This window comes from Monodelphis domestica, chromosome 7 (assembly GCF_027887165.1).
Source record: "Monodelphis domestica isolate mMonDom1 chromosome 7, mMonDom1.pri, whole genome shotgun sequence".
NCBI lineage: Eukaryota > Metazoa > Chordata > Mammalia > Didelphimorphia > Didelphidae > Monodelphis > Monodelphis domestica.
In genome coordinates this window covers 212,469,099-212,483,055 of record NC_077233.1, presented here as the reverse complement: position 1 = coordinate 212,483,055, position 13,957 = coordinate 212,469,099, and the positions used below count along the sequence as shown (strand labels likewise).

The following is a 13,957-nucleotide window of genomic DNA, read 5'->3' as shown; positions in this document are numbered from 1 at the left end:
AAAATAAATAATAATTTAAAAAGTCAATACAACTATCAATCGATTTTTGTATTTTACCCCCATCTCTAACTATTGTAACTCCCTCTTAGAAAAAAATGCAACATTGTATGTACTTTAAGCTAGAAGGTATTTAGAGTTATAAGATAGTTATATTTAAATGATCCATTGGGGAGACGGGTCTCCCAAAGGATCACAGGGGAAACTGTATCAAGGAAGCTCATCCCCTCCCCCTTCCTGAGTAACTTTACCTGTCTATCAAACATTCCTGACATACCACAGTTGTGCCAGGGTTGCATTGGTATACGTTCAATAAAAGTTAAGGTTTGGGGCATGTAAACCTTAAAATTTCTTAGACTTATGAATGTTGGAAATTTCACCATTGGAAAATTTCATACTTGGAAAAAATTTCCTACTGATAGTAAGAACTCTATTGGAATGTGAAACCCCTTGGCATGGGAGGATCCTTCTCCTCCCTACTTAAGACTACTTTAGGACAGAAACCTTTTGCTAAACAATAGAAAGGGCTTTGACCTATGCTTAAGCATAGAACAGGAAGTTCTTTGAGTCATGATTGATTTTAGAATTGATACAATAGAGATACTTGGAATGACAGAACCAGGTCTTGGAACTTACAATCTCCACCCTACTCAGTCTAACAGGATTTAGGAAGGGCTGTAGCATAGATCAAGATTTAATTATTTGAGCATATAACCTACAACAGACATGTGCAAAGGAAACAGACCTCTGGGTAGTCCTGGGTTAAGCTAGAGCCACCATTGGCACAGGGGAGACATCGACAGTGATTGGTAGATGTGAGAACTGAGGGGAGGGGACTTAGATGGTTTCCTTAAAAACAGCGGGGTCTGAGGAGAGAATGAGGAGGTTTTGCTCTGAGGGAGGTGGCTCTGAAGGAGAACTGAGGAGATTGCTCTGTTGGAGGACCAGGAGAGAAGGCTGGCTCTGAAGGAGGAGAATTCTCTGGAAACATTTCTTCAAAGGAGGCTCTCTTGAAGGTGGAGCCTGAAGTTGGCATGAGAAGCCTTACCTAGAGAGATCTTGGATGAGTGATAAAGCCAAATGACTGATTTATTCATTCTTATTCCTTTCTTACTTTCTCTCTTTTTCTATTGATTAATCAGTGTATTATAAATTAAATTTCTCTATAAAACCCAGTTGGCTTGGGCATATTCATAAATTGGGAATATATTCCCTGGCGACCATCTTATATTTATATGAAACCAAGACACAGTAGAAAACATATTTCAGCGGTCATAATTGATATATATATTTCCCTTGCTCCCAAACATTTTAATTATCACAGTTTATGGCTCCCACTCTCTTATCTACAACTATTTAACACTCAAAACTATTTTAAATCTAACAGGCAGGTGAGGGGGAGACCAACAAGAAGACCAGGGGAGACCAATGAGAGGACCATGAGGAGAAAGGACAGTGCAGAAGGTGAGGGGGAATGAGGAAGATACATGCAGGCTAGGCACCACGCAGTTAAGGTTACTTAGGAATGATTTTCCACCCTTCCTAATAAACTTATTAAAATATATATCTCTGGGTAGAAGAAATATTATTTTTTAAAATTATTACATTATATTGTTGTGGAGTTAGTTGGTTTGAGTCATCATTTTCCCATTTTCTATTTCTAGAATTTTCATTCCTAAAGTAGCGATTTCTATGATCATCATTATAGTCATTTCTATAGTTATTATTTCTGTAGTTGTTATTAAACTGCATATTATTTTTGATTGCCTTGAATAAATTTCTACACTCCATTATTTTGTGGCCCTTCTTCTCACAGAATTGGCAGGTAATGGATCGATAGTTAGATTCTTGGAGAGAGGCAAGTGCCATTGGTTGAGTATCATGCCCTTTTTCCAGTTTATCAATCTTATCTCTTAAATATTTCAATTCTTTCCTAATTGTGTCCATGAAATCATTAGTTTCTTCCTCTTTTTCTTTGTTTCCTTTTGAAACATATACAGCAGCGGGGTAGCTCAGTGGATTAAGAGCCAGGCCTAGAGACGGGAAGTCCTGGGTTCAAATCTCGCCTCTGACACTTCCCAGCTATGTGACCCTGGGCAAGTCACTTAACTCCCATTGCCTTAGCCCTTACTACTTTTTTGCCTTGGAACCAATACACAGTATTGATTCCAAGATGGAAGGTATGGGTTAAAAAAAAAAAGTTGAAAAACTTAAGAACTTGTTTAGGGCTTTTCATGTTAAATATCCAACACAGATGTTCTGCCCTTTAAGACTATTTCTGTCATGGGGAGCTGATGTTTTAAAACCTTAGTTGCTTTAAAGATGTTATATTGTGGAGGAAGAAAAACAACCCTTTTACTAGTTTAGGCATGATTTTTCATTTTTTAAACCAATGTGATAAGTTATAGGCTAAGCCCACTTTTGATTTATTATGAAAAAAATCTACCAGAGTTACATTGTGATTCAATTTTGAGTTGAAATATCATGGTACAAATTATTCTTCAGTTGCCTGTAAAGGAGCAGATATATTCATTCTGTGGTTTTTAAAACTGAAAATAGTGAGTTTTTAGTAATTGTAACTGAAACCTTAGTGATTTTAAAGACACAGAGATTAGAGCTATAGTTAGAATTTTTGATCATTTTACCACAGACTACATGATTTCTACATTATATTCTGTTACCTTCTAACTAAACAAAAAACCTGCTTTGCTTTTATAATGACTGACTTTCTAACTTTGTACATTGCTATACATTTAGTATTAGACAATTATATCTTCCCCCCCCTTAAACTTAAAACTGGAACCACAATTGATTATATTTCGTTATTGGTTATGAAATAGCCACAGAAAAGAATCAAAGTGTTTTAGGTTTCCTTTTTTTCATCCCAGTAAGTGATTTACATTGGTTTCATACCTTTCATAGATGTTGTATTACATATTTAAACATATCAGTAACTTAGTTGCTGATGAAGTAGTATTATGTACATTATCCAGGGCTGATATGTGCTAGTTTAAAAATATTTTGTTGGTAAGAAGAAATATCTCAAATGGGTACAGATGATGGCTTGGGGGTGGCCAAGGAAATGGAAGATGCTTAGTAATGAAATTTTTAATTACTGATCAAAGCTAATAAGCCATGGTTCAATGATGTATCACAGATCTGTGAAGTCTTCCCATTAACAATGTCTAGAAAGTAAGAATAAATTTATAATTTTCCAAATATGTTTTACCTCTGAAAATATTTTCTCCAAAGCAGCTACTTGTTTTTCCTGTAGTTTCTAAACAGCTAAATCAGTGTTAATATAGTTACAAAGGAGAATGAAATAGATAATCTTGTTGAGGGACCCTTTAAATTATGACTGCCTTGGGGTAGGTAAGTAGCACAATGGATAGAATACCAGACCTCAAGAGGGGAGGTCCTGGTTTCTGGGCAAGTCAATCAGTCCCATTTGCCTAGCCCTTGCCCATCTGTCCTAGCGTTGTTACTAAGACATAAAATAAGGGTTAAAAAAAAAATTATGTCTGCTTTGATTCATATCATAGTGTCTGGTTTGTGGTTCCTAAGAACAAATTTTATAACTGCAAACCAGCCTTTCATACACTGGAGAATAAAAAATGTAATCAATCAAATCAATAAATAATATCAGTGAGTTGATATTATTGAATAGGAAATATATTCATGCCCACATACATTTATACATAACTATATTTAAAGTCCTACTCTCCTTGCTCAGATCTAGGTATTAAAAAAATTTTTTTTTTGTATTGTAAGTTTATCCTTCCTGTTTCTCCCTCCCTGCTTTAGAATCTGAAGTTAGCATCCTTATGCAGATCTGGGCGGGGGTGGGGGGGAAAGGGGGACACCATAAGCACTTCCATAAGGCCTTTGATTTTGATTTGAAAGTGGTCATTTTCTAGGCTCTGACCAGGAATCCCAAGAGGTAAAGAGGTCTATCTATAATAATTAGGTACTATCCTTTATACAGATGTGGTTTCAATTGCTTAATGTCTTCATTTCTCTCCTTAGTCATTTTTCTAGCCCAGATCAGTACAAGAAGACAGACAAAAAGGGGGCAGCTGGGTAGTTCAGTGGATTGAGAGCCAGGCCTAGAGACAGAAGGTCCTAGGTTCAAATCTGGCTTCAGACACTTCCCAGCTGTGTGACCCTGGGCAAGTCACTTGACCCCCACACTGCCTAGCCCTTACCACTCTTCTGCCTTGGAGTCAATATACAGAACTAACTCCAAGATGGAAGGTAAGGGTTTAAAAAAAAAAAAGAAGAAGAAGAAGAAGACAGACAAAGGTCTATAGGTACTGGGAACTGGGTCTAGCCAGTAAGTTTCAGTATAGAGCATTCTAGCAAAAACTATATATTAGGGCAACAAATGTTTGCAGATCCAGCTGGAATAAATCTGAAAATATGCAAGAAACAGGAGTAGGAGTCAACTGGAAATGCTATTGCTCTGACCATAGAAATGGGTCACTGTCCAATGTGGACTATAAATAAACCAATGCTTGGGGAGCTAACTTGCAGGTGCATTTCAGGACAAGGAGCTCTGAAACATAACATTCCAGAAGGGAAAGGACATAGGCTTTTAACAAAGAATAATTTACCTAATAAAACAGTATAATCTTATGAGGGAGGAAAGTTTTTAAGAATAAAATTTCTAAGAAGTCCTGATGAAAAGACCAGAGCTTAATAGAAACACTGAAAAACAAATGTAAGAGTCAAAAGCAATATAAAATGGCATATATAAGTAAATAATGGAAAATGACTAAACAAAGATGAAGTATTTACATTTTAATAGAGGAAAATGATACAAATGTCCTCTTAAGAGTCCTAATGACAGCTGTTGGCCAAGATGGAGAATAGAAGCACAGGAATCTAAAACAACTCTGAGCATCCTCTCAAACCAACCTTAAAATAGCACCTCAAAACAAATACTGGAGTGACAGAATGAATGAGGGGATGGAGTGAAGCAATTCTCCTGCAGAAAACAACTTGGGAAGGTAGGTATAGAGGGTTTCTTTTACAGGAGTAAGATGGCAGTGTAGCTGGTAGCAAAGCTGCATGCATTTAGGAGTCCATTTCATACCTACTGCTTCAGGTTCTGAACCTGGACCCAAGCCAACTTTAAGATCCCCAGACCCTGCCTAAGCCAAGAGAAGAGTATCTAATGCCCTCCCCTTGAATTTCCAAGCCCTAGAGCAAGCCCGCAGTGCAGAGGCCCCAAGCTCTAGTGCAAGGCAGTCCACAGGTTGCTTGGCCTGTGCAGGTCTAAGGGGAGGCCCAGAACCCCTGAGGTAAGACCCTAAGCCCCAGGGCAAGGCAATCTTAGTGCATCTAGCTAGTGTAGGCCCAGGGTGAGGCCCAGAGCCCCTACTTAGGTTTGAGTTGAGGCCCTGAGCCCTAGAACAAGGTAGCTCACAGTGCTCTGAGCCCTGCAAGCCATTAGCAGTCCCAAAAGGGCACTGAATCAGCAGTGGGAGGTGACTTTCAGAGCTCCCAGCCCAGAGGCCATCCCACCACCTTGGAAGAATTGAAACTTGTGGGATTCCAGAACTAGAACTGAGGGTAGCAATAAGGAAAAACTAAAGTTTATGAGTGTCCCCTCTAACCTGAGAACAGAGTACACCTTTAATGTAAAAGTAAAGGTTAAAAAAAAAAGGCTGGGAAAATAAGCAAACACACACACAAAAAGATTTATCCCTAGAAAATTACAATGGAGAAAAGAAGATCAAAGCACAGATTCAGAAGAGGACAGTGAGATCAAAGCAGCCACACACAAAACTTCAAAGAAAAATGGGAACTGGTTCCAAGCTCTGGAAGGGCTCAAAAAGGAATTTAGAAATCAAATAAGAGAGGAAGAAGAAAACTGGGGACAAGAAATGAAAGAAGAAAACAATGGCTTAAAAGCAGAATTATCTAAATGGAAAAAAGAGGTTCAAAAATCCAATGAAGAAAAAGAGTTCTATTGGCTAAATGGAAAAGGTTTAAAAGCTCACAGAAGAAAATAATTACTTAAAAATTGGAATTAGGCAAATAGAAACTAATGACTTCACAAGCCACGAAGAAACTATAAAACAAAATCAAAAGAATGAAAAAATAAAAAGAAAATATGAAATATCTCATTGAAAAAAATAATTGACTTGGAAAATAGATCCAGGAGAGACAATCTAAGAATTACTGGACTACTTGGAAGTCATGATTTTTAAAAAGCCTAGACATCATATTATAAGAAATTAACCAAGAAAACTACCTTGATATTCTTGAATAAAAGAATAAAGTAGAAATTGAAAGAATCCATACAATCACCTTATGAAATAAATTCCCAAATGACAACTCCCAAGAATCTTATAGCCATATTTAAGAACTCTGAGGCCAAGGAGAAAATACTGCAAGCAGCCAGAAATAAACAATTGAAGTATCATCGAGCCACAGCCTGGATTACATAGAACATAGCAGCTTCTACGTTAAAGGATCAGAAGACTTGGAATATGATATTCTGGAAGGCAAAGAAACTAGATTACAACCAAAAATCACCTATACAGCAAAACTGAATATATTCTTTCAGGGGAAAAAATGATCATTTAATAATATAGAAGATTTCCAAGTATTCCTGATGAAAAGACTAGAACTAAACAGGAAATCTGATATACGAGCGTGAAGAGAAGCTTAGAAAGGTAAACAAGACAGAGAAAATTTAAGGGACTCAAAAAGTTGTCAAACTGCTTATATTCCTACATGGAAAGATATATTTGTAACTCTTAAAATTTTTATTATTATCAGAGCAGTTAGAAGGAGTATACACAGAGGGTATAGGAGTAAGCTGTTAGGTTGCATGATATGTAAAAAAAAAATCAAGGAAAAAGATTTCACTGAGAGAAAAGGCAAGAGAAAGGTAAAATGGGGGCAAATTATATAGCCTAAACAGGTGTGAAAAAAGCTATTAACAGTGGAGGGGAGGACAAGGTGATGACCAGAATGTTTACAATTTACTCTCATTGTAATTGGCTCAGAGAAGGAATAACAACCACACCCAGTGCAGTATAGAATCCTATCTTACCCTATAGAGAAGTAGGGGAGGAATAAAATGGAGGGGTGCAGGTGGGGAAAGAAGTAATAAAAAGGAGAGAGAAGGTAGAGGGGGAGTAAAAACAAAACACTTGTGAGGAGGGACAGAGTGAAAGCAGAAAGAGCAGGATCAAAAGAGTAAAACCAGATGGAGGGGAATACAAGATTGTAATCATCATAACTGTCAACATAAATGGGATAAACTCACTTATAAAATAGAAGTGGATAGAAGAATGGATTAAGAACCAGAATCCTACCATATGCTGTTTAGAAGAAACACATTTGAGGTAGGGGGACACACAGAGTAAAGGTAAGAGTGATCTTAAGCTGTACTATAAAGCAGTGGTCATCAAAACAATGTGATACTGGCTAAGAGACAGAAGGGTGAATCAATGGAATAGACTAGGGGTAAATGACCTCAGCAAGCTAGTGTTTGATAAACCCAAAGACCCTGACTTTTGGGACAATAACTATTTGACACAAATTGCTCAGGAAATTAGAAAACAGTATGGGAAAAATTAGGTTTAGATCAACATCTTACACCCTATATCAAAATAAATTCAAAATGGGTAAATGATTTAAATATAAAGAGTGAAATCATTAACAAATTATGTGAACATAAAATAGTATATCTGTCAGATCTGTGGAAAAGGAAGGAACTTAAGACCAAGCAAGAGATAGAGAACACTGCAAAATATAAAATGAATGACTTTGATTATATCAAATTAAAAAGGTTTTGTACATACAAAACCAACGCAACCAAAATTAGAAGGAAAGCAACAAACTGAAAAAACATTTTATAACAAAACTCTCTGACAAAGGTTTAATTTCCCAAATATATAAGGAACTAAGTCAATTTTACAAAAAAATCAAGCCATTCCCCAATTGACAAATGGTCAAGGGACATGAATAGGCAGTTTTCAGATAAAGAAATCAAAACTATAAATAAACACATGAAAAAAAGTTCTAAAACTCTTATAATTAAAGAAATGCAAACCAAAACAACTCTGAGGTACCACCTCACACCTAGCAGATTGGCTAATATGATGGCAAATGTGAAAGTAATAAATGTTGGAGGGGATGTGGCAAAATTGGGACACTAATACATTGCTGGTGGAGTTGTGAATTGATCCAACCATTCTGGAAGGCAATTTGGAATTATGCCCAAAAGGCTTTAAAAGACTGCCTACCCTTTGATCCAGCCATAGTACTGCTGAGTTTGTATCCCAAAGAGATAATAAAGAAAAATAAGTGTACAAAAATATTTATAGCTGTGCACTTTGTGGTAGCAAAAAATTGGGAAATGATTGGGGAATGGCTGAACAAACTGTGATATATGTTGGTGATGGAATACTATTGTGCTAAAAGGAATAATGAACTGGAGGAATTCCATGTGAACTGGAAAACCTCCAGGAATTGATGCAGAGTGAAAGGAGCAGAACCAGGAGAACAATATACAGAGATGGATACATTGTGGTACAATTGAACGTAATGAACTTCTCTACTAGTAGCAATGCAATGATCTAGGACAATTCTGAAGGACTTATGAGAAAGAATGCTATCCACATCTAGAGAAAGAACTGTGGGAGCAGAAACACAGAAGAAAAAGATATTATCGACCATGTGGTTAGATAGGGATATGATTAGGGTTTTTATGTTAAAAGATCACTCTAACTGCAAATATGAATAACATGGAAATAGACTTTGAACAATGATACATGTATAGCCCAGTGGAACTGCTTGTCAGCTCCAGGAGGGGGAAGGGAAGAGAGGGGTGGGGAATCATAAATCATGTAACCATGGAAAAATAATCTAAATTTAAAAAAAATCTAAATAATCAGAAAAACATTCATTGCTCATGGGTAGGCTAAGCTAATATGATAAAAATGACAATTTTACCTAAATTAGTTTACTTATTTAGTGCCATACCACACTACCAAAAATTTTTTTTATAGAACTAGAAAAAAATAACAATTCATTTGGAAAACTAAAAGGTTAAGAATAGTAGAGGAATTAATGAAAAAAAATGTGAAGGAAAGCGACCTACCAGTACCAGATCTCAAACTGTACTATAAAGTAGTGTGAATCTTAAAATTTCTCAGACTTGTGAATGTTAAAAATTCTCAGACTCTTCCTTAGAACATTTTTGGTTAAAGCTGCTATCCCCTTACTTTTTAATGAAGGGACTTTAGTCAGGAATGTAGGTGGGAACTCTAACATTACTCCCCCCATACTTAGGCATACTTTAGGGGAAGATAAAGTTGTAACTCCTTACTGAACAATGAAAAGTACTTAACCCATACTTAAAGTGAAGCAAAAACCCTTAAGCTAAGTCTATTTTTAGATCTAATACAAAAAGGTACTAAGTACCTATGAAGGTCAAATTAATCACTAAAAGTTCAAGGAAGCTTAGCAAGAGGTGTGAGGTTTTAGTCTACTCAGGTGTGAATTACCCAAAAGTTTAGACTATCAGGTGTGAATTAAGAATGGTCAGTCCTGTGAAAACATCTACTGTGATTGGTAGATGTGAGAACTTAGGGGAGGTGACATAGGAGAAAATTCTCTTTAAAAAGAGCTGTCTGAACCAGTTTAGGGGAGTTCAGGAAGAATTCAGCCTTGGAAGCTGAAGTGGAGCTCAGGAGCTGAACTGGTGGATCTCTCTGAACACTAGAATCTTGCTTGGGACAAATCTTGTGATGAGTGGATTAAAGACTGATTGATCTCTCTCTTAGGGTTTGAGCCTAGGCTGGCCTGGGCTGGCCTAGCCCTTTTCTCATTGTTTCCTCTTACTCTCTCTCTTTCATTAATTCCTTATTTGTATTAATTAAAATTTCCATAAAAACCCAGCTGATTTGGGTATATTTCATATTTGGGAATTTTTCCCTGGAGACCACTTTATATTTGATTTAACTCAAGACAATGTCATGAAACCATATTTCCACAGTCATAGCTTAAGCCAACCACTCTTTTGTCAGTAACAGTTTATGGCAATAAACTCTTTTAAATGTCACAGTAGTAATCATCAAAACAGTTGGGTATTGATTAAGAAATAGAATGATGGATCAATGAGATAGAAATAAAAGGCCTTAACAATGTACTGTTCTATAAACCCAAATATCCCGATTTTGACAAAATTTATTGGGAAAATTAAAAAACTGTATGGCAAAAACTAGGTAGAGACCAATATTTCATATCCTATTCATAGATAAGGTCAAAATGGGTATATGATTTAGATATAAAGGGTGATACCATAACTAAATTAGGGGAACACAGAAAAGTTTACCTTATTTTAATTTAATTAACTAAGTTAATTCTATGGAAAAGGGAAGATTTTATGACCAAACAAGAGATAGAGAACATTATAAAATGTTGGAATACAGATCAAAGAATATGATATTTCACTTTAGTTTATTTGTGTTTTTATTTTGGAGTTTTGCTTTTATATGAATATTCTTTTACAACAATGAAGAAGAATGTAGAACTTACTGGTATCTAAGTATATAAGATTAAACAAACATGGAAGGTGGTATGGAAGGGCCAATAAACACATTAACCTCACTTTCATCTGAACTGGTCAGAAAAGGAGAAATGTGTGAACACGTACATATGAAACTGAGTATGGAAGTACATTGAACTCAATAGGGAAACAGAGAGAAGGAAGTGAGGAGAGGAAAAAGGGAGAGAGGTAAGAGGAGAGATTAAAAAAGTATATGAGAGAAGGGTTAATTGATGGAATAAAAATCTTGGAGGAGGCAAGAAGGAATATATTTGGAGCCACAAACAGAACTTGAGTTGGGGAGGGAGTGGGATAAGTAGAGGGAAGAAGGAAAGTTAAAAACCTGTGACTGGTATCTATGCAAGGAAAAGAAAAGAGAGTCAGGGAAGCAGAAGCAGATTGTATTGCGCACAGAGCATGGGTGCTAAACACATTACTTTTCTCTCAGCACCCTCTTCTTGGCAAAGAGGGAACATGGAGCAAAGAGGGGAATAAATATAAGAGACTAGAGCAAAGGAAAATAAACCGTTAAAGATCACAGTTATGAATGAAATGAATTCACCCATAAAAGAACAAAGCAGAATCCAACAATATATGTATAAGATATACACTTTAAACAAAGATTCACACAGTAAAACTAAAGTGCTAAAATAACATCTATTATACTATAGCTAAACTCAAAAGATTTTGCACATGTTGCTTTGTAATCAACCTTACATAAATGGGAATACCGTAGGGTCCATACTTTTATTCCCCTATTACCAAGTTCAAAGATCCCAAAGTATAGATCTAGAAGCCTTCCACCAATCACTACCTCCATAATCCCTAAAATGAAAGACTATCTATAACCATGTTGGCAAACCTATGGCATGTGCATTCTTCCCTTCCCCCTCTCCACCACATCTGAGGACATTTTTCCTATAACTGCCCAATAGGAACATGTCCTCCCTCCCCTGTCTGGGGTGGGGAGGAGAGTGTAACGGGGTGGTTTATATGCAGCGTAAAGGCTGCAATTTGGGCATTTGGTCTCTAAAAGGTTCACCATCACTGATGGTGAACAAAGTAATAGGACTTTCCCTATACAAAAAGAGAAAGTTGGAAAACCATCTTTGAGGGAACTGGCCCATCATCACCCTAATCTAGACACAAATTAGTAAGTACAGCATCCTGCTCTGGTCTCCAGTAGACTGTAGAGAATATCCTCTTAAGGTATCTCTCTGAGACATTGAGTCTTGTGTAAAGAGTGAATCAAACTCTCTTTTGTCTATCAATCAGCAACTTTTAAGTTAATCAATCAAAAACTTAAGTACCTCTACTTAGTACGTTAGCAGTCACTAAGTATGAGAGTTCACAAGTCACTTGCTAGAGTGGGTGACAACTCCAGAGGCCACTGCCCCTCCCTGGGCAGTGCTAGGCAAATTGAAAGACTGTGATTGGTTCCCATAAAGTGGGGGAGCGACAGGAAGTGATGTTGAGAAAACTGCTCTAAAAAGGCCAGCTCAAAGATTCAGTCGTGGACTCTATGGCGGTGAGCCCGACAGGAGGAGAAGACTCTTTCCTTGGATCCTGCAGTGGTGAGTGGAATGATTCCTTCCTTGGTTCTTCAGTGAGGAGACCTTCTCTGCTTGCTGGCACTTCAGTGAGACACTCCCTTCAGTTCTGGTGAGATTCTTGGTGGACTGAGCCTCATGTGCACTAAAGGTTCTTGGCAGATTCTTCAGCATCTCCTGGCTCTTTGGATTTTGGCTTCCTAATTAGACTTTGGATTCTGGTGAGATTTGCTTTCAGATTCGCATTTGCAGTCTGGAGACATTAGGATTAAACTCAGGGTATTGGTAGCTAGGCTGTATTTTCTGTCTCTTTATCTACTTTTTCCACTTTCACTCCTTCCACCTCTTTGTAAATAAAGCTGCTAAAAGTAATTTTGAGTTAAGCTATAATATTTTTAAGTTGGTGACCACACTATTACTTTAGAATTTTTTTTTTTAGAATTCTCATATTTAGCATAAAACCTAAATTTAAATTCTTATACTTGTCTATTGACTTTTTCCTCTTCCTGTCTTTGGTATGGATCCAGGGTTACCATATAATTGCTTATTTGGAGAAACATCTGCTATCAAATGTAGGAACTGAAATGGGTAGGAGAAACAGAATAAGTCCCTTTTCCAATTTTAAAACTCAAAAATCACACAAACAGCTCTTATTCCAACAGCTACAGTGAATGGCCATGACTTAAATCTCTGAAATCCCTTCCAACTCCAGCATTCCATAAATCTATGATCCCATAAAACTCGGGAATTTTTCTGGAAATAAAGGGACATTGAGCTAAAAAGGGAGAGTAAATTCATGGGTATGTAAAAAATAGACTTGAACTCTGGACTTCAATACCCACAAGCCTTTGCTCCACTTCCCCAGAATGCTTTGTAATCTCACAGAATTCTGAGGTGGGCGAGATTGAGAAGGGATTTAAGCTGATTGCAAAGGCTTTTGGTTCTCTTTTGGACTTCCGTTTTGGAGCAGATGTGGCTCTTTCCATAATGTAGATGAGGTCTTGTCTAGGCCTCTGGCCTAGGCAAGTGTTTTTTCTTATCCTGTATTTTCTTTAATCCTTAACTTTAATAAACCTCTAAAAATATAATACTCCTTGCAGAGAGAAACTAATTTCTACCTGCCTCAGATGCCTCAGTCTCCCCTCAATTTTAATCTTTACAGGTATAAATGGTCATTAGTTTTTTACAGATAATAAAAAGGCTCTTTCTTTAACATTAACTGGGAACACGACTTTAATGAGGGTTGGGAATGTTGGGGATGATGGTTGAATAATAAATGCTTCTTTTCAAAGGACAGGTAACTATAGTCAATAATTTCCCCTCTGAAGTTTGGCTTGAAAAGGAATAACTACAAAGAATATTATGACTATCTCCAGATCAAATAATTTAATTTCACTCAAAAAAATCTGTCCTATTTAGGATGCATATCAAGAATGTACTTGTCCTATTGCTATAGTAGTAAAAGGATAAAGGTCATTCATAATTAGAATAACCATTCACTCTTTGCTTCTTTCATTCTTTAGATTTCTTAAAATCATTCAAGCCTGAATTGCTATTTAAAGAAGGTATGTCATGACTATGGGAGAGCAAACACATGTTAGGATCTAACAAAAGACCATAAATAAACAAGGAAATTAAGCGGGAGAAAGAAAAAGGAAGCGAAGTGGGATGCTTTTTCCTTTGCTTCGCAAAGGAGTACTAGTAGAGTTATTATAAATGAACATTACTTTCAAATCAATTTTGTCATTGTAACCGCGAAAATGTGGGTTTCCAAGACTGTAAATTGCTAAAATTATAAAGATAATTTTTAGTGTCTTGATTTAAATAAAAAAATAGTGGT

The 13,957-nt window shown here is 36.6% G+C and overlaps 1 protein-coding gene across 4 annotated transcripts in view; it reads right to left on the bottom strand.

The window, feature by feature from the left end:
• Positions 1–13,957, bottom strand: part of RADIL (Rap associating with DIL domain) — a 117,937-nt gene that overhangs the window by 34,863 nt on the left and 69,117 nt on the right. The gene's annotated exons all lie outside the window — the stretch shown is intronic.